General features: G+C 24.4%; 3 non-coding genes across 3 annotated transcripts; all 3 read right to left on the reverse strand.

Annotated features, from left to right (window-relative positions):
• Nucleotides 1-5,892: 5,892 nt before the first annotated feature.
• LOC123303490 lies at nt 5,893-6,011 on the reverse strand. Its single transcript, XR_006535608.1, has one exon. It is a non-coding gene; the product is annotated as a 5S ribosomal RNA (ribosomal RNA).
• Nucleotides 6,012-12,371: 6,360 nt separating this feature from the next.
• LOC123303491 lies at nt 12,372-12,490 on the reverse strand. Its single transcript, XR_006535609.1, has one exon. It is a non-coding gene; the product is annotated as a 5S ribosomal RNA (ribosomal RNA).
• A 6,354-nt stretch (nt 12,491-18,844) lies between these two features.
• LOC123303492 lies at nt 18,845-18,963 on the reverse strand. Its single transcript, XR_006535610.1, has one exon. It is a non-coding gene; the product is annotated as a 5S ribosomal RNA (ribosomal RNA).
• Between the last annotated feature and the right edge of the window lie 7,396 nt (nt 18,964-26,359).

Here is a 26,359-nt window from a genome sequence, read left to right on the forward strand (position 1 = left end):
ACTTTTTGCTGGTTTTGCTTTAACTGGTGCTTTTTTTGATGCCGCTGATGATTTTGCAGTAACTTTTTTAGCAGCAGTTGATGATGATGGAGTCGCTTTTTTTGCTTTAGGCTTTTTGGCTGCCAATGATGTAGTTGTGGCTTTCTTTTCTTTTGGTGCCCGTTTACTTTTAGCACTCTTTGCTGAACCTTTTGCTCCACTTTCTTTTTTGGATACTTTTGATTTAGCTGAAGAATTAGATGAAGCGGAAGCAGCCAATTTGAATGAACCAGATGCACCTTTACCTTTAGTTTGTACCAAGGCTCCCTCAGTTACAGCGGCTTTTAAATATTTTTTAATAAATGGTGAAATTTTATCAGAATCCACTTTATAATTTGCAGCTAAATATTTTTTAATTGCTTGTAATGATGAACCACCACGTTCTTTTAAATTTTTAATTGCGTTAACAACCATTTCTGATGTACGTGGATGTGTTGGTTTTGAATGTTGTTTTGTACGTTTAGCACCAGAAGCTGTTGCTTTTTTTGTTGGTGTTGTAGAAGCAGCAGTAACCGCAGTTGCTGCAACAGCTGTAGAATTTTCTTCGGCCATATTTTTTTACTTTATAAAAATAATGTATTTATTATAAATATTTAAATGATAAAATATAATAATTCTATCAAATAAAAAATAAAGGTTTTCAATTATATCATTATTCACAATAATATAAGTCCCTATGTAAGTCAAAGTACCATGTAGAAAACACATAAAAATTAAATAGTATTTCTAATTTACTGTCGTAGTAAACATGATTTATTTTTTCAATTTCTATAATATATAAAATAATAAATTATAAATTTAATAATAATATTTATTTTATAAATTAAAATATATTTAATTTTTTTATTAACAATTATTAATAAACATAGTTTAATATTAATTATTTCAATCATACAAAACAATAATATTTTTAAGGTAAACTTAAAAAGTATATATTTTTATTTTTTATTTAATATCGATTTATTATAAATTATTAGTATATAAATAATTAAAAAATTTAATATATAAATATATATATTATAGTATAAGATTTCATTTTTAGAAAAACTTTTTTTGTCAATAATGAAAACGTATTATTATGAAATGTGTTAATCGAACATTGACAAAATATATTTCATTAGAAAATACTTTTATTTATGCATTAATATCAATAATTAACTATTAAATTAATTTTTTCATAATTATATAAAGAAATTTTATACTGATATAAGTATTTATATATTATAATATTTATTTTAAATATAAAAAAATTTATGACAAAATATATTATTAGAGTATTTGTTGAGATTAATATAAGATTATTTTAAATAAGAATTAATTTATATAATTATTAAAATATTATTAATTTTATGTTATGTAATTTTAATAAAAATAAATAATAATAATAATAAATATACAAATTTTTTAACAATTTAAATTTTATATGATCTAAATAATTTTGTTAAGTACGATATGAGAAATCATTGTAAGCTTCGTTAAGAAACTTTGTAATATAAAATAATAATAATAATATTAAATATATAAATAAATAAAATAAATTTGATATATATTTTTAGTTCATTCTGTGTATAAATCAAAGGATACCGAATAATTGGTAACGGATGCGATATATTATAGTATCGAGTATTAAAACATAATATATAAATTTATCTTGTTATTCAAATTTTTTGTTACTTAACTTATGTATTTAGAAAATTTATAATATTATTTATATAATTGACATAAAATCTTATAAATTGAAATTTTATTAATATGTATCAAAAGAAGAGAGTAACGTATTGATATAATATCAAAGGATACTGATTATTTAAATAACGAATACGTCATATATTGTTTGTGTAACGAAGTTCACTTGGCCATCTAGTTTAAAATAACATTTTCAATAGAAAGTTTATATGCTTTGTTTTTTTTTTTTCTTTAATTATTAAAAAAATAAATTGAAATTTAATTCAATCAAATTTTATAATAATTTTAAAAAAATTTTTCCTTTTAAAAAATATTTTGTGATGTTGTGATAATATGTATTAATACAAGTGCATCCTGATACTTTTATCTCTAGTAAAGGTATGAGTATCATGAACAGTTTTGTTATCTAATGATATTATTTTGATAATATTTTGTGTATATTCTTATAATATTTTGTCTAAATATCATCATAATACAATATTATTTTGATAATATTTTATGAATATTCTTATAATATGTTACCTAAATGTCATCATAATATGATGAATTATTTCCATAATAACATATAAAAAAAGAAAAAAAAAAAAAGAATCATTAATTTATAATTATTTAAATTGATTCTTTAAAAAAATATTATAATATATTATTTATAAAAATAATTTTTACTCTTATTTTAAATAAATTTGTGGCCTTTTATTAAAAGGCCTATGATCGATGTATTATTATTATAAAAATTAATGCAATGTTTTTAATTTATGCTTTCTTTTCAGTTTTCTTTGGTAATAACACTGCTTGAATGTTTGGTAATACACCACCTTGAGCAATTGTTACACCAGATAATAATTTATTTAATTCTTCATCATTACGAATTGCCAATTGTAAATGACGTGGAATGATACGTGTTTTTTTGTTATCACGGGCAGCATTACCAGCTAACTCGAGAACTTCTGCAGCCAAATATTCCATAACAGCAGCCAAATATACTGGGGCACCAGCACCTACTCGTTCAGCATAATTTCCTTTTCGTAATAATCTGTGAATTCTTCCAACAGGAAATTGTAATCCTGCTCGGCTTGATCTTGACTTTGCCTTTCCCTTTACTTTACCACCTTTACCTCGTCCAGACATAGCGAATAAATTTATTTAATTAATATTTTTTTTTGTAAATATAATCACACAGATGTGTACGTTACGGGGATTGTAACATAAATGTTTAAAATGTTATTTGGGTATTTTAATTTATAATATTTATAAAATATAAAACTTTAAAAATAAACCAATCACCTTATAGTATTATTTTTAGCCATTCAGAGAGTAGTATTCATTTTTATTGTTATATCCATCTTCGCGTATATAATACGCTAGTTGTATACACGACACGCTCATACATATACTGACTGGTGTTCTGTAACTATCTGTGTATATTAATTGTTTGTAACAATGCCACCAAAAACAAGTGGAAAAGCAGCAAAAAAAGCTGGCAAAGCTCAAAAAAATATATCAAAGAGTGATAAGAAAAAGAAGAGGAAGCGCAAGGAATCATATGCAATTTACATTTACAAAGTATTAAAACAAGTGCATCCTGATACTGGTATCTCTAGTAAAGCTATGAGTATCATGAACAGTTTTGTTAATGATATTTTTGAACGTATTGCTGCTGAAGCATCACGTTTAGCACATTATAATAAACGTTCAACAATCACAAGTCGGGAAATTCAAACCGCAGTTCGATTATTATTACCTGGTGAATTGGCAAAGCACGCTGTTAGTGAAGGTACTAAAGCTGTTACAAAATATACAAGTTCAAAATAAATAAATCGAAAATATTATTTAATTGATAACATAAAAATACATCAACATATAAAAACGGCTCTCTTTTTAAGAGAGCCATCAAATTTTTTAAATAAGAGTAAATTATTTTTATATATACAAAAAAATAAAATAAACAATTATTAATATCATATTTAATATAAAATTTTATATATTAATAGCTTGAATATATCTATTATTAGTATATCAATATTATTAATTTTAAATATAATAAAGGATATCGCGGAATATATATCGTAAATCAGTGTAATGCAAATGCATTACATTACCTTTATTATTTTCATTTTACATTTACTACTTGTTTATGTACGCTTATAATTATTAGAAAAATATTTTTAATAATTTTAAAAAATAAATGAAATAATAAAAATTTAATAATAAATTATTTATTGAAAGTATAAAAAATGGTATAGCAAAATCTTTATTTTCTTTGATTAAGGCGAAATGTTTTATTAGTTATAAATTCGATAATCTCCTATCGATACTTGTTACTCTTAACTTGTATATATAAAAAATATAATAGTATATTAATTTATAATAAAATTTTTTCAAAAATTCAATAAGTTATTGTAAAATAAAATAGATAATATACAAATTATAATTTATTATTGCAGATATATTACAATAAAAAAAAAAAAAATAAATAAAAATATTTGGTAATGTATGTTATAAACAAAATAATTTGTTGTAAACAAATTATATAATATGTTATATTTATTAACAAATTTATTTACTCTTATATAAATAAAATTAGTGGCTTCCCAAAAAGGAAAGCCTGTTTAAATTTATCGGATGTATTAAATATTCTTTAATAAATTTACTAAATATTTTAAGTAAATTATTATATTTTCTTAACCTCCAAAACCATACAAAGTACGACCTTGTCGTTTTAATGCATATACAACATCCATAGCTGTAACTGTTTTACGTTTTGCGTGTTCAGTATATGTAACAGCATCCCGAATAACATTTTCAAGGAATACTTTAAGTACACCACGTGTTTCTTCATAAATTAAACCAGAGATACGTTTTACTCCACCTCGTCGTGCTAAACGACGAATTGCAGGTTTTGTAATACCTTGGATATTATCACGCAAAACTTTTCTATGACGTTTTGCACCCCCTTTTCCAAGACCCTTTCCACCTTTTCCTCTGCCAGTCATTTTAATAAAAAATTATTTACAATATTTTAACGAACGGATAACACGTGTGTTAACCTCACAAGTATTGTAATGTATGTGAGCGCCGGTACAATTGTGCCTTTTTATATAAAGCATTAAAGATTTTTTAAGCCACGCCTATACAATTTGATTAGTCCATACTCTGATAGCTATCCAATAGGATATGACAACAAAAATTTTGAAATTTCATATAAATATAAATACAACACATTTATTTCGCATTTAAACATTTGACTTTGTAGTATCAAATTGTCGAATATAATTTTTAAAATTGGTTTTTTTGTAAAAACATTATTATTTGAAAATGGCTAGAACCAAGCAAACTGCACGTAAATCAACTGGTGGTAAAGCACCAAGAAAACAATTAGCAACGAAAGCTGCACGTAAAAGTGCACCAGCAACTGGTGGAGTAAAAAAACCACACAGATATCGTCCTGGTACAGTAGCTTTACGAGAAATTCGTCGTTATCAAAAAAGTACTGAATTGTTAATTCGTAAATTACCATTCCAACGTTTAGTACGTGAAATTGCACAAGATTTTAAAACCGATTTACGTTTCCAAAGTTCAGCTGTTATGGCATTACAAGAAGCTAGTGAAGCCTATTTAGTAGGTTTATTTGAAGATACCAATTTATGCGCAATTCATGCAAAGCGTGTTACAATTATGCCTAAGGATATACAATTGGCAAGACGTATTCGTGGAGAACGTGCATAAGCGTTTTAAATGACAATTTAAAAAAAAAAAAAACAAATAAGAAATATTTTCGGTCCTATATATAGGACCAACATATATTATTAAATAAGAGTATATTATTTTTATTAAAAAATATATATATATTATATATATATATAAATTATTGAAATAAAATTAAACATTATTAAAATTTTGTTATAATTATAAGCGATTGCTATTTCTAAAAATAAATAAATTTCATAAAATTTATATTATTTTATATTCATTTGAAATATTAAAAAAACTTCTCGCTTTAAAGTAACCATGATATGAGTTATAAATGCAATAAAATTTTATACAAAAAATAATATTTATTTGTTGACGAATAATATAAAAGGTTTACATTTCTAAATAACATATATTTATATATGGTGTGTAAAAAAAAAGAAAAGAAGAAAAATAATTTATATTTTTAATATAAAAAGGCAACCGCACACAGTGTTCCCAAGCGGTCACCCATCCAAGTACTGACTGTGCCCAATGTTGCTTAACTTCGGTGATCGGACGAGAACCGGTGTTTTCAACGTGGTATGGCTGTTGCCAGTAATAAATGAAAATTTTTACAAATATATATTTTTCATAAATATCATTAATATTAAAGTATATTATTAAAATTTTCAATGAAGTAATCAATTTAAATATATACTTATTTATTATACCATATATTTTAAATAAAAATGCAACCGCACACAGTATTCTCAAGTGGCCACCCATCCGTGGTACTGACTGTGGCAAATGTTTCTTAACTATTATTTTATAAAATATTTATACAAAAAATAATTTACTCTTATCAAATATTAATTTGTGGCCTGTATTAAGGCCTATGTTATTTTCATTTTTTAGCAAAAATAATGAAATATTTCAATATATTATTAAAGTAACAGATCATTTCTTTTTTGGTGCTGCTTTTTTAATTTTTGTAGGAGATGATTTGGCAACAGAAGCTTTCTTAGCTTTTGGTGCTTTCGGTTTACGAGCAGGGCTACTTTTGGCAGCGGATTTTGTACTTTTTGCTGGTTTTGCTTTAACTGGTGCTTTTTTTGATGCCGCTGATGATTTTGCAGTAACTTTTTTAGCAGCAGTTGATGATGATGGAGTCGCTTTTTTTGCTTTAGGCTTTTTGGCTGCCAATGATGTAGTTGTGGCTTTCTTTTCTTTTGGTGCCCGTTTACTTTTAGCACTCTTTGCTGAACCTTTTGCTCCACTTTCTTTTTTGGATACTTTTGATTTAGCTGAAGAATTAGATGAAGCGGAAGCAGCCAATTTGAATGAACCAGATGCACCTTTACCTTTAGTTTGTACCAAGGCTCCCTCAGTTACAGCAGCTTTTAAATATTTTTTAATAAATGGTGAAATTTTATCAGAATCCACTTTATAATTTGCAGCTAAATATTTTTTAATTGCTTGTAATGATGAACCACCACGTTCTTTTAAATTTTTAATTGCGTTAACAACCATTTCTGATGTACGTGGATGTGTTGGTTTTGAATGTTGTTTTGTACGTTTAGCACCAGAAGCTGTTGCTTTTTTTGTTGGTGTTGTAGAAGCAGCAGTAACCGCAGTTGCTGCAACAGCTGTAGAATTTTCTTCGGCCATATTTTTTTACTTTATAAAAATAATGTATTTATTATAAATATTTAAATGATAAAATATAATAATTCTATCAAATAAAAAATAAAGGTTTTCAATTATATCATTATTCACAATAATATAAGTCCCTATGTAAGTCAAAGTACCATGTAGAAAACACATAAAAATTAAATAGTATTTCTAATTTACTGTCGTAGTAAACATGATTTATTTTTTCAATTTCTATAATATATAAAATAATAAATTATAAATTTAATAATAATATTTATTTTATAAATTAAAATATATTTAATTTTTTTATTAACAATTATTAATAAACATAGTTTAATATTAATTATTTCAATCATACAAAACAATAATATTTTTAAGGTAAACTTAAAAAGTATATATTTTTATTTTTTATTTAATATCGATTTATTATAAATTATTAGTATATATATAAATAATTAAAAAATTTAATATATAAATATATATATTATAGTATAAGATTTCATTTTTAGAAAAACTTTTTTTGTCAATAATGAAAACGTATTATTATGAAATGTGTTAATCGAACATTGACAAAATATATTTCATTAGAAAATACTTTTATTTATGCATTAATATCAATAATTAACTATTAAATTAATTTTTTCATAATTATATAAAGAAATTTTATACTGATATAAGTATTTATATATTATAATATTTATTTTAAATATAAAAAAATTTATGACAAAATATATTATTAGAGTATTTGTTGAGATTAATATAAGATTATTTTAAATAAGAATTAATTTATATAATTATTAAAATATTATTAATTTTATGTTATGTAATTTTAATAAAAATAAATAATAATAATAATAAATATACAAATTTTTTAACAATTTAAATTTTATATGATCTAAATAATTTTGTTAAGTACGATATGAGAAATCATTGTAAGCTTCGTTAAGAAACTTTGTAATATAAAATAATAATAATAATATTAAATATATAAATAAATAAAATAAATTTGATATATATTTTTAGTTCATTCTGTGTATAAATCAAAGGATACCGAATAATTGGTAACGGATGCGATATATTATAGTATCGAGTATTAAAACATAATATATAAATTTATCTTGTTATTCAAATTTTTTGTTACTTAACTTATGTATTTAGAAAATTTATAATATTATTTATATAATTGACATAAAATCTTATAAATTGAAATTTTATTAATATGTATCAAAAGAAGAGAGTAACGTATTGATATAATATCAAAGGATACTGATTATTTAAATAACGAATACGTCATATATTGTTTGTGTAACGAAGTTCACTTGGCCATCTAGTTTAAAATAACATTTTCAATAGAAAGTTTATATGCTTTGTTTTTTTTTTTTCTTTAATTATTAAAAAAATAAATTGAAATTTAATTCAATCAAATTTTATAATAATTTTAAAAAAATTTTTCCTTTTAAAAAATATTTTGTGATGTTGTGATAATATGTATTAATACAAGTGCATCCTGATACTTTTATCTCTAGTAAAGGTATGAGTATCATGAACAGTTTTGTTATCTAATGATATTATTTTGATAATATTTTGTGTATATTCTTATAATATTTTGTCTAAATATCATCATAATACAATATTATTTTGATAATATTTTATGAATATTCTTATAATATGTTACCTAAATGTCATCATAATATGATGAATTATTTCCATAATAACATATAAAAAAAGAAAAAAAAAAAAAGAATCATTAATTTATAATTATTTAAATTGATTCTTTAAAAAAATATTATAATATATTATTTATAAAAATAATTTTTACTCTTATTTTAAATAAATTTGTGGCCTTTTATTAAAAGGCCTATGATCGATGTATTATTATTATAAAAATTAATGCAATGTTTTTAATTTATGCTTTCTTTTCAGTTTTCTTTGGTAATAACACTGCTTGAATGTTTGGTAATACACCACCTTGAGCAATTGTTACACCAGATAATAATTTATTTAATTCTTCATCATTACGAATTGCCAATTGTAAATGACGTGGAATGATACGTGTTTTTTTGTTATCACGGGCAGCATTACCAGCTAACTCGAGAACTTCTGCAGCCAAATATTCCATAACAGCAGCCAAATATACTGGGGCACCAGCACCTACTCGTTCAGCATAATTTCCTTTTCGTAATAATCTGTGAATTCTTCCAACAGGAAATTGTAATCCTGCTCGGCTTGATCTTGACTTTGCCTTTCCCTTTACTTTACCACCTTTACCTCGTCCAGACATAGCGAATAAATTTATTTAATTAATATTTTTTTTTGTAAATATAATCACACAGATGTGTACGTTACGGGGATTGTAACATAAATGTTTAAAATGTTATTTGGGTATTTTAATTTATAATATTTATAAAATATAAAACTTTAAAAATAAACCAATCACCTTATAGTATTATTTTTAGCCAATCAGAGAGTAGTATTCATTTTTATTGTTATATCCATCTTCGCGTATATAATACGCTAGTTGTATACACGACACGCTCATACATATACTGACTGGTGTTCTGTAACTATCTGTGTATATTAATTGTTTGTAACAATGCCACCAAAAACAAGTGGAAAAGCAGCAAAAAAAGCTGGCAAAGCTCAAAAAAATATATCAAAGAGTGATAAGAAAAAGAAGAGGAAGCGCAAGGAATCATATGCAATTTACATTTACAAAGTATTAAAACAAGTGCATCCTGATACTGGTATCTCTAGTAAAGCTATGAGTATCATGAACAGTTTTGTTAATGATATTTTTGAACGTATTGCTGCTGAAGCATCACGTTTAGCACATTATAATAAACGTTCAACAATCACAAGTCGGGAAATTCAAACCGCAGTTCGATTATTATTACCTGGTGAATTGGCAAAGCACGCTGTTAGTGAAGGTACTAAAGCTGTTACAAAATATACAAGTTCAAAATAAATAAATCGAAAATATTATTTAATTGATAACATAAAAATACATCAACATATAAAAATGGCTCTCTTTTTAAGAGAGCCATCAAATTTTTTAAATAAGAGTAAATTATTTTTATATATACAAAAAAATAAAATAAACAATTATTAATATCATATTTAATATAAAATTTTATATATTAATAGCTTGAATATATCTATTATTAGTATATCAATATTATTAATTTTAAATATAATAAAGGATATCGCGGAATATATATCGTAAATCAGTGTAATGCATTTGCATTACATTACCTTTATTATTTTCATTTTACATTTACTACTTGTTTATGTACGCTTATAATTATTAGAAAAATATTTTTAATAATTTTAAAAAATAAATGAAATAATAAAAATTTAATAATAAATTATTTATTGAAAGTATAAAAAATGGTATAGCAAAATCTTTATTTTCTTTGATTAAGGCGAAATGTTTTATTAGTTATAAATTCGATAATCTCCTATCGATACTTGTTACTCTTAACTTGTATATATAAAAAATATAATAGTATATTAATTTATAATAAAATTTTTTCAAAAATTCAATAAGTTATTGTAAAATAAAATAGATAATATACAAATTATAATTTATTATTGCAGATATATTACAATAAAAAAAAAAAAAATAAATAAAAATATTTGGTAATGTATGTTATAAACAAAATAATTTGTTGTAAACAAATTATATAATATGTTATATTTATTAACAAATTTATTTACTCTTATATAAATAAAATTAGTGGCTTCCCAAAAAGGAAAGCCTGTTTAAATTTATCGGATGTATTAAATATTCTTTAATAAATTTACTAAATATTTTAAGTAAATTATTATATTTTCTTAACCTCCAAAACCATACAAAGTACGACCTTGTCGTTTTAATGCATATACAACATCCATAGCTGTAACTGTTTTACGTTTTGCGTGTTCAGTATATGTAACAGCATCCCGAATAACATTTTCAAGGAATACTTTAAGTACACCACGTGTTTCTTCATAAATTAAACCAGAGATACGTTTTACTCCACCTCGTCGTGCTAAACGACGAATTGCAGGTTTTGTAATACCTTGGATATTATCACGCAAAACTTTTCTATGACGTTTTGCACCCCCTTTTCCAAGACCCTTTCCACCTTTTCCTCTGCCAGTCATTTTAATAAAAAATTATTTACAATATTTTAACGAACGGATAACACGTGTGTTAACCTCACAAGTATTGTAATGTATGTGAGCGCCGGTACAATTGTGCCTTTTTATATAAAGCATTAAAGATTTTTTAAGCCACGCCTATACAATTTGATTAGTCCATACTCTGATAGCTATCCAATAGGATATGACAACAAAAATTTTGAAATTTCATATAAATATAAATACAACACATTTATTTCGCATTTAAACATTTGACTTTGTAGTATCAAATTGTCGAATATAATTTTTAAAATTGTGTGTTTTTTTGTAAAAACATTATTATTTGAAAATGGCTAGAACCAAGCAAACTGCACGTAAATCAACTGGTGGTAAAGCACCAAGAAAACAATTAGCAACGAAAGCTGCACGTAAAAGTGCACCAGCAACTGGTGGAGTAAAAAAACCACACAGATATCGTCCTGGTACAGTAGCTTTACGAGAAATTCGTCGTTATCAAAAAAGTACTGAATTGTTAATTCGTAAATTACCATTCCAACGTTTAGTACGTGAAATTGCACAAGATTTTAAAACCGATTTACGTTTCCAAAGTTCAGCTGTTATGGCATTACAAGAAGCTAGTGAAGCCTATTTAGTAGGTTTATTTGAAGATACCAATTTATGCGCAATTCATGCAAAGCGTGTTACAATTATGCCTAAGGATATACAATTGGCAAGACGTATTCGTGGAGAACGTGCATAAGCGTTTTAAATGACAATTTAAAAAAAAAAAAAACAAATAAGAAATATTTTCGGTCCTATATATAGGACCAACATATATTATTAAATAAGAGTATATTATTTTTATTAAAAAATATATATATATATATATATATAAATTATTGAAATAAAATTAAACATTATTAAAATTTTGTTATAATTATAAGCGATTGCTATTTCTAAAAATAAATAAATTTCATAAAATTTATATTATTTTATATTCATTTGAAATATTAAAAAAAACTTCTCGCTTTAAAGTAACCATGATATGAGTTATAAATGCAATAAAATTTTATACAAAAAATAATATTTATTTGTTGACGAATAATATAAAAGGTTTACATTTCTAAATAACATATATTTATATATGGTGTGTAAAAAAAAAGAAAAGAAGAAAAATAATTTATATTTTTAATATAAAAAGGCAACCGCACACAGTGTTCCCAAGCGGTCACCCATCCAAGTACTGACTGTGCCCAATGTTGCTTAACTTCGGTGATCGGACGAGAACCGGTGTTTTCAACGTGGTATGGCTGTTGCCAGTAATAAATGAAAATTTTTACAAATATATATTTTTCATAAATATCATTAATATTAAAGTATATTATTAAAATTTTCAATGAAGTAATCAATTTAAATATATACTTATTTATTATACCATATATTTTAAATAAAAATGCAACCGCACACAGTATTCTCAAGTGGCCACCCATCCGTGGTACTGACTGTGGCAAATGTTTCTTAACTATTATTTTATAAAATATTTATACAAAAAATAATTTACTCTTATCAAATATTAATTTGTGGCCTGTATTAAGGCCTATGTTATTTTCATTTTTTAGCAAAAATAATGAAATATTTCAATATATTATTAAAGTAACAGATCATTTCTTTTTTGGTGCTGCTTTTTTAATTTTTGTAGGAGATGATTTGGCAACAGAAGCTTTCTTAGCTTTTGGTGCTTTCGGTTTACGAGCAGGGCTACTTTTGGCAGCGGATTTTGTACTTTTTGCTGGTTTTGCTTTAACTGGTGCTTTTTTTGATGCCGCTGATGATTTTGCAGTAACTTTTTTAGCAGCAGTTGATGATGATGGAGTCGCTTTTTTTGCTTTAGGCTTTTTGGCTGCCAATGATGTAGTTGTGGCTTTCTTTTCTTTTGGTGCCCGTTTACTTTTAGCACTCTTTGCTGAACCTTTTGCTCCACTTTCTTTTTTGGATACTTTTGATTTAGCTGAAGAATTAGATGAAGCGGAAGCAGCCAATTTGAATGAACCAGATGCACCTTTACCTTTAGTTTGTACCAAGGCTCCCTCAGTTACAGCAGCTTTTAAATATTTTTTAATAAATGGTGAAATTTTATCAGAATCCACTTTATAATTTGCAGCTAAATATTTTTTAATTGCTTGTAATGATGAACCACCACGTTCTTTTAAATTTTTAATTGCGTTAACAACCATTTCTGATGTACGTGGATGTGTTGGTTTTGAATGTTGTTTTGTACGTTTAGCACCAGAAGCTGTTGCTTTTTTTGTTGGTGTTGTAGAAGCAGCAGTAACCGCAGTTGCTGCAACAGTTGTAGAATTTTCTTCGGCCATATTTTTTTACTTTATAAAAATAATGTATTTATTATAAATATTTAAATGATAAAATATAATAATTCTATCAAATAAAAAATAAAGGTTTTCAATTATATCATTATTCACAATAATATAAGTCCCTATGTAAGTCAAAGTACCATGTAGAAAACACATAAAAATTAAATAGTATTTCTAATTTACTGTCGTAGTAAACATGATTTATTTTTTCAATTTCTATAATATATAAAATAATAAATTATAAATTTAATAATAATATTTATTTTATAAATTAAAATATATTTAATTTTTTTATTAACAATTATTAATAAACATAGTTTAATATTAATTATTTCAATCATACAAAACAATAATATTTTTAAGGTAAACTTAAAAAGTATATATTTTTATTTTTTATTTAATATCGATTTATTATAAATTATTAGTATATAAATAATTAAAAAATTTAATATATAAATATATATATTATAGTATAAGATTTCATTTTTAGAAAAACTTTTTTTGTCAATAATGAAAACGTATTATTATGAAATGTGTTAATCGAACATTGACAAAATATATTTCATTAGAAAATACTTTTATTTATGCATTAATATCAATAATTAACTATTAAATTAATTTTTTCATAATTATATAAAGAAATTTTATACTGATATAAGTATTTATATATTATAATATTTATTTTAAATATAAAAAAATTTATGACAAAATATATTATTAGAGTATTTGTTGAGATTAATATAAGATTATTTTAAATAAGAATTAATTTATATAATTATTAAAATATTATTAATTTTATGTTATGTAATTTTAATAAAAATAAATAATAATAATAATAAATATACAAATTTTTTAACAATTTAAATTTTATATGATCTAAATAATTTTGTTAAGTACGATATGAGAAATCATTGTAAGCTTCGTTAAGAAACTTTGTAATATAAAATAATAATAATAATATTAAATATATAAATAAATAAAATAAATTTGATATATATTTTTAGTTCATTCTGTGTATAAATCAAAGGATACCGAATAATTGGTAACGGATGCGATATATTATAGTATCGAGTATTAAAACATAATATATAAATTTATCTTGTTATTCAAATTTTTTGTTACTTAACTTATGTATTTAGAAAATTTATAATATTATTTATATAATTGACATAAAATCTTATAAATTGAAATTTTATTAATATGTATCAAAAGAAGAGAGTAACGTATTGATATAATATCAAAGGATACTGATTATTTAAATAACGAATACGTCATATATTGTTTGTGTAACGAAGTTCACTTGGCCATCTAGTTTAAAATAACATTTTCAATAGAAAGTTTATATGCTTTGTTTTTTTTTTTCTTTAATTATTAAAAAAATAAATTGAAATTTAATTCAATCAAATTTTATAATAATTTTAAAAAAATTTTTCCTTTTAAAAAATATTTTGTGATGTTGTGATAATATGTATTAATACAAGTGCATCCTGATACTTTTATCTCTAGTAAAGGTATGAGTATCATGAACAGTTTTGTTATCTAATGATATTATTTTGATAATATTTTGTGTATATTCTTATAATATTTTGTCTAAATATCATCATAATACAATATTATTTTGATAATATTTTATGAATATTCTTATAATATGTTACCTAAATGTCATCATAATATGATGAATTATTTCCATAATAACATATAAAAAAAAAAAAAAAAAAAAAGAATCATTAATTTATAATTATTTAAATTGATTCTTTAAAAAAATATTATAATATATTATTTATAAAAATAATTTTTACTCTTATTTTAAATAAATTTGTGGCCTTTTATTAAAAGGCCTATGATCGATGTATTATTATTATAAAAATTAATGCAATGTTTTTAATTTATGCTTTCTTTTCAGTTTTCTTTGGTAATAACACTGCTTGAATGTTTGGTAATACACCACCTTGAGCAATTGTTACACCAGATAATAATTTATTTAATTCTTCATCATTACGAATTGCCAATTGTAAATGACGTGGAATGATACGTGTTTTTTTGTTATCACGGGCAGCATTACCAGCTAACTCGAGAACTTCTGCAGCCAAATATTCCATAACAGCAGCCAAATATACTGGGGCACCAGCACCTACTCGTTCAGCATAATTTCCTTTTCGTAATAATCTGTGAATTCTTCCAACAGGAAATTGTAATCCTGCTCGGCTTGATCTTGACTTTGCCTTTCCCTTTACTTTACCACCTTTACCTCGTCCAGACATAGCGAATAAATTTATTTAATTAATATTTTTTTTTGTAAATATAATCACACAGATGTGTACGTTACGGGGATTGTAACATAAATGTTTAAAATGTTATTTGGGTATTTTAATTTATAATATTTATAAAATATAAAACTTTAAAAATAAACCAATCACCTTATAGTATTATTTTTAGCCAATCAGAGAGTAGTATTCATTTTTATTGTTATATCCATCTTCGCGTATATAATACGCTAGTTGTATACACGACACGCTCATACATATACTGACTGGTGTTCTGTAACTATCTGTGTATATTAATTGTTTGTAACAATGCCACCAAAAACAAGTGGAAAAGCAGCAAAAAAAGCTGGCAAAGCTCAAAAAAATATATCAAAGAGTGATAAGAAAAAGAAGAGGAAGCGCAAGGAATCATATGCAATTTACATTTACAAAGTATTAAAACAAGTGCATCCTGATACTGGTATCTCTAGTAAAGCTATGAGTATCATGAACAGTTTTGTTAATGATATTTTTGAACGTATTGCTGCTGAAGCATCACGTTTAGCACATTATAATAAACGTTCAACAATCACAAGTCGGGAAATTCAAACCGCAGTTCGATTATTATTACCTGGTGAATTGGCAAAGCACGCTGTTAGTGAAGGTACTAAAGCTGTTACAAAATATACAAGTTCAAAATAAATAAATCGAAAATATTATTTAATTGATAACATAAAAATACATCAACATATAAAAATGGCTCTCTTTTTAAGAGAGCCATCAAATTTTTTAAATAAGAGTAAATTATTTTTATATATACAAAAAAATAAAATAAACAATTATTAATATCATATTTAATATAAAATTTTATATATTAATAGCTTGAATATATCTATTATTAGTATATCAATATTATTAATTTTAAATATAATAAAGGATATCGCGGAATATATATCGTAAATCAGTGTAATGCAAATGCATTACATTACCTTTATTATTTTCATTTTACATTTACTACTTGTTTATGTACGCTTATAATTATTAGAAAAATATTTTTAATAATTTTAAAAAATAAATGAAATAATAAAAATTTAATAATAAATTATTTATTGAAAGTATAAAAAATGGTATAGCAAAATCTTTATTTTCTTTGATTAAGGCGAAATGTTTTATTAGTTATAAATTCGATAATCTCCTATCGATACTTGTTACTCTTAACTTGTATATATAAAAAATATAATAGTATATTAATTTATAATAAAATTTTTTCAAAAATTCAATAAGTTATTGTAAAATAAAATAGATAATATACAAATTATAATTTATTATTGCAGATATATTACAATAAAAAAAAAAAAAATAAATAAAAATATTTGGTAATGTATGTTATAAACAAAATAATTTGTTGTAAACAAATTATATAATATGTTATATTTATTAACAAATTTATTTACTCTTATATAAATAAAATTAGTGGCTTCCCAAAAAGGAAAGCCTGTTTAAATTTATCGGATGTATTAAATATTCTTTAATAAATTTACTAAATATTTTAAGTAAATTATTATATTTTCTTAACCTCCAAAACCATACAAAGTACGACCTTGTCGTTTTAATGCATATACAACATCCATAGCTGTAACTGTTTTACGTTTTGCGTGTTCAGTATATGTAACAGCATCCCGAATAACATTTTCAAGGAATACTTTAAGTACACCACGTGTTTCTTCATAAATTAAACCAGAGATACGTTTTACTCCACCTCGTCGTGCTAAACGACGAATTGCAGGTTTTGTAATACCTTGGATATTATCACGCAAAACTTTTCTATGACGTTTTGCACCCCCTTTTCCAAGACCCTTTCCACCTTTTCCTCTGCCAGTCATTTTAATAAAAAATTATTTACAATATTTTAACGAACGGATAACACGTGTGTTAACCTCACAAGTATTGTAATGTATGTGAGCGCCGGTACAATTGTGCCTTTTTATATAAAGCATTAAAGATTTTTTAAGCCACGCCTATACAATTTGATTAGTCCATACTCTGATAGCTATCCAATAGGATATGACAACAAAAATTTTGAAATTTCATATAAATATAAATACAACACATTTATTTCGCATTTAAACATTTGACTTTGTAGTATCAAATTGTCGAATATAATTTTTAAAATTGTGTGTTTTTTTGTAAAAACATTATTATTTGAAAATGGCTAGAACCAAGCAAACTGCACGTAAATCAACTGGTGGTAAAGCACCAAGAAAACAATTAGCAACGAAAGCTGCACGTAAAAGTGCACCAGCAACTGGTGGAGTAAAAAAACCACACAGATATCGTCCTGGTACAGTAGCTTTACGAGAAATTCGTCGTTATCAAAAAAGTACTGAATTGTTAATTCGTAAATTACCATTCCAACGTTTAGTACGTGAAATTGCACAAGATTTTAAAACCGATTTACGTTTCCAAAGTTCAGCTGTTATGGCATTACAAGAAGCTAGTGAAGCCTATTTAGTAGGTTTATTTGAAGATACCAATTTATGCGCAATTCATGCAAAGCGTGTTACAATTATGCCTAAGGATATACAATTGGCAAGACGTATTCGTGGAGAACGTGCATAAGCGTTTTAAATGACAATTTAAAAAAAAAAAAAACAAATAAGAAATATTTTCGGTCCTATATATAGGACCAACATATATTATTAAATAAGAGTATATTATTTTTATTAAAAAATATATATATATATATATATATAAATTATTGAAATAAAATTAAACATTATTAAAATTTTGTTATAATTATAAGCGATTGCTATTTCTAAAAATAAATAAATTTCATAAAATTTATATTATTTTATATTCATTTGAAATATTAAAAAAACTTCTCGCTTTAAAGTAACCATGATATGAGTTATAAATGCAATAAAATTTTATACAAAAAATAATATTTCTTTGTTGACGAATAATATAAAAGGTTTACATTTCTAAATAACATATATTTATATATGGTGTGTAAAAAAAAAGAAAAGAAGAAAAATAATTTATATTTTTAATATAAAAAGGCAACCGCACACAGTGTTCCCAAGCGGTCACCCATCCAAGTACTGACTGTGCCCAATGTTGCTTAACTTCGGTGATCGGACGAGAACCGGTGTTTTCAACGTGGTATGGCTGTTGCCAGTAATAAATGAAAATTTTTACAAATATATATTTTTCATAAATATCATTAATATTAAAGTATATTATTAAAATTTTCAATGAAGTAATCAATTTAAATATATACTTATTTATTATACCATATATTTTAAATAAAAATGCAACCGCACACAGTATTCTCAAGTGGCCACCCATCCGTGGTACTGACTGTGGCAAATGTTTCTTAACTATTATTTTATAAAATATTTATACAAAAAATAATTTACTCTTATCAAATATTAATTTGTGGCCTGTATTAAGGCCTATGTTATTTTCATTTTTTAGCAAAAATAATGAAATATTTCAATATATTATTAAAGTAACAGATCATTTCTTTTTTGGTGCTGCTTTTTTAATTTTTGTAGGAGATGATTTGGCAACAGAAGCTTTCTTAGCTTTTGGTGCTTTCGGTTTACGAGCAGGGCTACTTTTGGCAGCGGATTTTGTACTTTTTGCTGGTTTTGCTTTAACTGGTGCTTTTTTTGATGCCGCTGATGATTTTGCAGTAACTTTTTTAGCAGCAGTTGATGATGATGGAGTCGCTTTTTTTGCTTTAGGCTTTTTGGCTGCCAATGATGTAGTTGTGGCTTTCTTTTCTTTTGGTGCCCGTTTACTTTTAGCACTCTTTGCTGAACCTTTTGCTCCACTTTCTTTTTTGGATACTTTTGATTTAGCTGAAGAATTAGATGAAGCGGAAGCAGCCAATTTGAATGAACCAGATGCACCTTTACCTTTAGTTTGTACCAAGGCTCCCTCAGTTACAGCAGCTTTTAAATATTTTTTAATAAATGGTGAAATTTTATCAGAATCCACTTTATAATTTGCAGCTAAATATTTTTTAATTGCTTGTAATGATGAACCACCACGTTCTTTTAAATTTTTAATTGCGTTAACAACCATTTCTGATGTACGTGGATGTGTTGGTTTTGAATGTTGTTTTGTACGTTTAGCACCAGAAGCTGTTGCTTTTTTTGTTGGTGTTGTAGAAGCAGCAGTAACCGCAGTTGCTGCAACAGCTGTAGAATTTTCTTCGGCCATATTTTTTTACTTTATAAAAATAATGTATTTATTATAAATATTTAAATGATAAAATATAATAATTCTATCAAATAAAAAATAAAGGTTTTCAATTATATCATTATTCACAATAATATAAGTCCCTATGTAAGTCAAAGTACCATGTAGAAAACACATAAAAATTAAATAGTATTTCTAATTTACTGTCGTAGTAAACATGATTTATTTTTTCAATTTCTATAATATATAAAATAATAAATTATAAATTTAATAATAATATTTATTTTATAAATTAAAATATATTTAATTTTTTTATTAACAATTATTAATAAACATAGTTTAATATTAATTATTTCAATCATACAAAACAATAATATTTTTAAGGTAAACTTAAAAAGTATATATTTTTATTTTTTATTTAATATCGATTTATTATAAATTATTAGTATATAAATAATTAAAAAATTTAATATATAAATATATATATTATAGTATAAGATTTCATTTTTAGAAAAACTTTTTTTGTCAATAATGAAAACGTATTATTATGAAATGTGTTAATCGAACATTGACAAAATATATTTCATTAGAAAATACTTTTATTTATGCATTAATATCAATAATTAACTATTAAATTAATTTTTTCATAATTATATAAAGAAATTTTATACTGATATAAGTATTTATATATTATAATATTTATTTTAAATATAAAAAAATTTATGACAAAATATATTATTAGAGTATTTGTTGAGATTAATATAAGATTATTTTAAATAAGAATTAATTTATATAATTATTAAAATATTATTAATTTTATGTTATGTAATTTTAATAAAAATAAATAATAATAATAATAAATATACAAATTTTTTAACAATTTAAATTTTATATGATCTAAATAATTTTGTTAAGTACGATATGAGAAATCATTGTAAGCTTCGTTAAGAAACTTTGTAATATAAAATAATAATAATAATATTAAATATATAAATAAATAAAATAAATTTGATATATATTTTTAGTTCATTCTGTGTATAAATCAAAGGATACCGAATAATTGGTAACGGATGCGATATATTATAGTATCGAGTATTAAAACATAATATATAAATTTATCTTGTTATTCAAATTTTTTGTTACTTAACTTATGTATTTAGAAAATTTATAATATTATTTATATAATTGACATAAAATCTTATAAATTGAAATTTTATTAATATGTATCAAAAGAAGAGAGTAACGTATTGATATAATATCAAAGGATACTGATTATTTAAATAACGAATACGTCATATATTGTTTGTGTAACGAAGTTCACTTGGCCATCTAGTTTAAAATAACATTTTCAATAGAAAGTTTATATGCTTTGTTTTTTTTTTTTCTTTAATTATTAAAAAAATAAATTGAAATTTAATTCAATCAAATTTTATAATAATTTTAAAAAAATTTTTCCTTTTAAAAAATATTTTGTGATGTTGTGATAATATGTATTAATACAAGTGCATCCTGATACTTTTATCTCTAGTAAAGGTATGAGTATCATGAACAGTTTTGTTATCTAATGATATTATTTTGATAATATTTTGTGTATATTCTTATAATATTTTGTCTAAATATCATCATAATACAATATTATTTTGATAATATTTTATGAATATTCTTATAATATGTTACCTAAATGTCATCATAATATGATGAATTATTTCCATAATAACATATAAAAAAAGAAAAAAAAAAAAAGAATCATTAATTTATAATTATTTAAATTGATTCTTTAAAAAAATATTATAATATATTATTTATAAAAATAATTTTTACTCTTATTTTAAATAAATTTGTGGCCTTTTATTAAAAGGCCTATGATCGATGTATTATTATTATAAAAATTAATGCAATGTTTTTAATTTATGCTTTCTTTTCAGTTTTCTTTGGTAATAACACTGCTTGAATGTTTGGTAATACACCACCTTGAGCAATTGTTACACCAGATAATAATTTATTTAATTCTTCATCATTACGAATTGCCAATTGTAAATGACGTGGAATGATACGTGTTTTTTTGTTATCACGGGCAGCATTACCAGCTAACTCGAGAACTTCTGCAGCCAAATATTCCATAACAGCAGCCAAATATACTGGGGCACCAGCACCTACTCGTTCAGCATAATTTCCTTTTCGTAATAATCTGTGAATTCTTCCAACAGGAAATTGTAATCCTGCTCGGCTTGATCTTGACTTTGCCTTTCCCTTTACTTTACCACCTTTACCTCGTCCAGACATAGCGAATAAATTTATTTAATTAATATTTTTTTTTGTAAATATAATCACACAGATGTGTACGTTACGGGGATTGTAACATAAATGTTTAAAATGTTATTTGGGTATTTTAATTTATAATATTTATAAAATATAAAACTTTAAAAATAAACCAATCACCTTATAGTATTATTTTTAGCCAATCAGAGAGTAGTATTCATTTTTATTGTTATATCCATCTTCGCGTATATAATACGCTAGTTGTATACACGACACGCTCATACATATACTGACTGGTGTTCTGTAACTATCTGTGTATATTAATTGTTTGTAACAATGCCACCAAAAACAAGTGGAAAAGCAGCAAAAAAAGCTGGCAAAGCTCAAAAAAATATATCAAAGAGTGATAAGAAAAAGAAGAGGAAGCGCAAGGAATCATATGCAATTTACATTTACAAAGTATTAAAACAAGTGCATCCTGATACTGGTATCTCTAGTAAAGCTATGAGTATCATGAACAGTTTTGTTAATGATATTTTTGAACGTATTGCTGCTGAAGCATCACGTTTAGCACATTATAATAAACGTTCAACAATCACAAGTCGGGAAATTCAAACCGCAGTTCGATTATTATTACCTGGTGAATTGGCAAAGCACGCTGTTAGTGAAGGTACTAAAGCTGTTACAAAATATACAAGTTCAAAATAAATAAATCGAAAATATTATTTAATTGATAACATAAAAATACATCAACATATAAAAATGGCTCTCTTAAAAAGAGAGCCATCAAATTTTTTAAATAAGAGTAAATTATTTTTATATATACAAAAAAATAAAATAAACAATTATTAATATCATATTTAATATAAAATTTTATATATTAATAGCTTGAATATATCTATTATTAGTATATCAATATTATTAATTTTAAATATAATAAAGGATATCGCGGAATATATATCGTAAATCAGTGTAATGCAAATGCATTACATTACCTTTATTATTTTCATTTTACATTTACTACTTGTTTATGTACGCTTATAATTATTAGAAAAATATTTTTAATAATTTTAAAAAATAAATGAAATAATAAAAATTTAATAATAAATTATTTATTGAAAGTATAAAAAATGGTATAGCAAAATCTTTATTTTCTTTGATTAAGGCGAAATGTTTTATTAGTTATAAATTCGATAATCTCCTATCGATACTTGTTACTCTTAACTTGTATATATAAAAAATATAATAGTATATTAATTTATAATAAAATTTTTTCAAAAATTCAATAAGTTATTGTAAAATAAAATAGATAATATACAAATTATAATTTATTATTGCAGATATATTACAATAAAAAAAAAAAAAATAAATAAAAATATTTGGTAATGTATGTTATAAACAAAATAATTTGTTGTAAACAAATTATATAATATGTTATATTTATTAACAAATTTATTTACTCTTATATAAATAAAATTAGTGGCTTCCCAAAAAGGAAAGCCTGTTTAAATTTATCGGATGTATTAAATATTCTTTAATAAATTTACTAAATATTTTAAGTAAATTATTATATTTTCTTAACCTCCAAAACCATACAAAGTACGACCTTGTCGTTTTAATGCATATACAACATCCATAGCTGTAACTGTTTTACGTTTTGCGTGTTCAGTATATGTAACAGCATCCCGAATAACATTTTCAAGGAATACTTTAAGTACACCACGTGTTTCTTCATAAATTAAACCAGAGATACGTTTTACTCCACCTCGTCGTGCTAAACGACGAATTGCAGGTTTTGTAATACCTTGGATATTATCACGCAAAACTTTTCTATGACGTTTTGCACCCCCTTTTCCAAGACCCTTTCCACCTTTTCCTCTGCCAGTCATTTTAATAAAAAATTATTTACAATATTTTAACGAACGGATAACACGTGTGTTAACCTCACAAGTATTGTAATGTATGTGAGCGCCGGTACAAAATCAAAATCAAAATCAAAATCAAAATCAATTTATTTGTCAGTTTATGAATACAATATTTTTAACACATTACAGTGATATTTTTGATATAAGATTATATAGGTTCCTTACTACCCTAATATAAAAGAAAAATATATTTAAGATGATACATAATTTTTTTTTAGTTTAAATGAGTTTTAGTTGAGGAAAAATTTTCAAAAACCTCATGAACATTATATAACTTACAACTAACTTATAGACTAAAACTTAAAACTAGTTAACAAAATAAAAATCTTAAAGAATAACAAAAATAAAATTTTTAATAATAAAATTAACAATTTAAGCAAAACTTAGAAATTTGAACTAAATCAATTGTGGGATTTTTGGTGATGAATCTTTATTGCTTCCCACATATAGATTTTACATAAATTACTTAATTATTTCGAAAGGTAGTAAATTTTTTAATTCGTTCTTAGACCTGTTTGTTTTATTTTTTAATGTATTTAATAGAGGATTTGAGTGTTTAGATAATTTATTCTTAGTGTTAAAAACTCTTTGTTTGATTAGATCTTCAATCTTGTCAATGCTAGTGAGTGAGTGGTAGGTGTCGCTGTCATGTTGAGTGTCGCCACCCACCATCAACCTGAGCCACCTATTTTGGTAAGTTTGTAATCTTTTTATTGTTGTTTGCTTGGTTATGGGTCCCCACAAATCGATGGCATATGACAGTGTGCCAACTATACAAGCTTTGTACAGTTGAATTTTCCTGGGAAGAGGAAGGTGAGCGCTTGTCAGAAGTGGTCGTAATTTATTTGCAATTGCTTTAGTCTTGTTAAATCTGTTTTGGGCAGCAGTATGAAAGTTTAATTTTGCATCTAGTTCAATTCCAAGGTATTTAATACATTTCTTAGATTTTATGTTTTTGTCCATGAATTTAATTTGGAGTTGAGGAGTAAATTTTTCTTTGGAGAAAACTATGGCTTCCGTTTTAGCTGAATTAACTTGAATATTATTGTTTTTAAAGTATTTTGAGAGCATATTTAGGGAGTTTTCGATATGAGTTTTAGCACTACTATCTTTTGATCTGTAAAAGCTTGTATAGATGGCAGTGTCATCTGCAAACATACTAATATTGGTTTTAGTAGATTTTGGTATATCGTTTATGAAAATATTGAATAGCGTCGGACCCAAAACCGAGCCCTGAGGGACACCAGCAGGTATTTGTTTTAGATTGGACTTGGTATCATTGATCTTTACATAATAACACCTATTCCTGATATAATTATTGATGATATTTGTTAGATATGATGGTAGATTGAGGTTATGTAGTTTGACAATGAGTTTGTCGTGCCAGACAGAGTCAAAAGCCTTCTCTATGTCCAGGCAAACCATCGCAGTAGACCTTTTCTTTTTAAAATTTGAGAGGATGTGATGTGTAATACGATGTAATTGATGAACAGTGGCATGGCTTCTTTTGAAACCAAATTGTTCGTTTATAATTGTATTGTTGATGTCAAGATGGCGTTGAAGACGTTCTAAAATAATTTTTTCAAATATTTTACCTATCGTTGATAGTAAACTTATGGGACGATAGTTTTGAGGTATATGCGATGGTTTACCTGGTTTAGGTAAAGCAATGACAGTGGCCTCTTTCCATTTCGTTGGAAAATAATTGTTTATAAAACAGAAATTGAATATTATTTTTAAGAGTCTAATAGCTTGAATTGGTAAATTTTTTAGATGGTAATTTTGAATCTGATCATCACCCGATGATTTTTTGTTTTTTAAACGTTTGATTATATTTTTTATTTCGGTATTAGACACAAGATCTATGTCCTCAGGAGAGGTTTCGATTAACAAGATGTCTTGTGCAATGTTTTGAATTTTGTTTTGTACGACTTTTGGGGCTAGATTAGAACTAAGGAGGAATGCACTCTGGAAGGCTTCAGCTAAGAGGTTTGCTTTGTCAGTGTTGTTGTTTACTGGTCGTCCGTTTTCGTCCGCTAATGTGGGGATGTTTTGGCTCGATTTTTTGAATTTTTTTAATTCATTCCAAATCGTAAGGTGATCGAGTTTTTTTAATTTGTCGTTTTTGTCTTGTATATTAATGTCGGCTATTTTTGCTTCTAGAGTTTTTTGTAATGTT

The sequence above is a fragment of the Chrysoperla carnea genome, assembly GCF_905475395.1.
Source record: "Chrysoperla carnea chromosome X unlocalized genomic scaffold, inChrCarn1.1 SUPER_X_unloc_1, whole genome shotgun sequence".
Taxonomy (NCBI): domain Eukaryota; kingdom Metazoa; phylum Arthropoda; class Insecta; order Neuroptera; family Chrysopidae; genus Chrysoperla; species Chrysoperla carnea.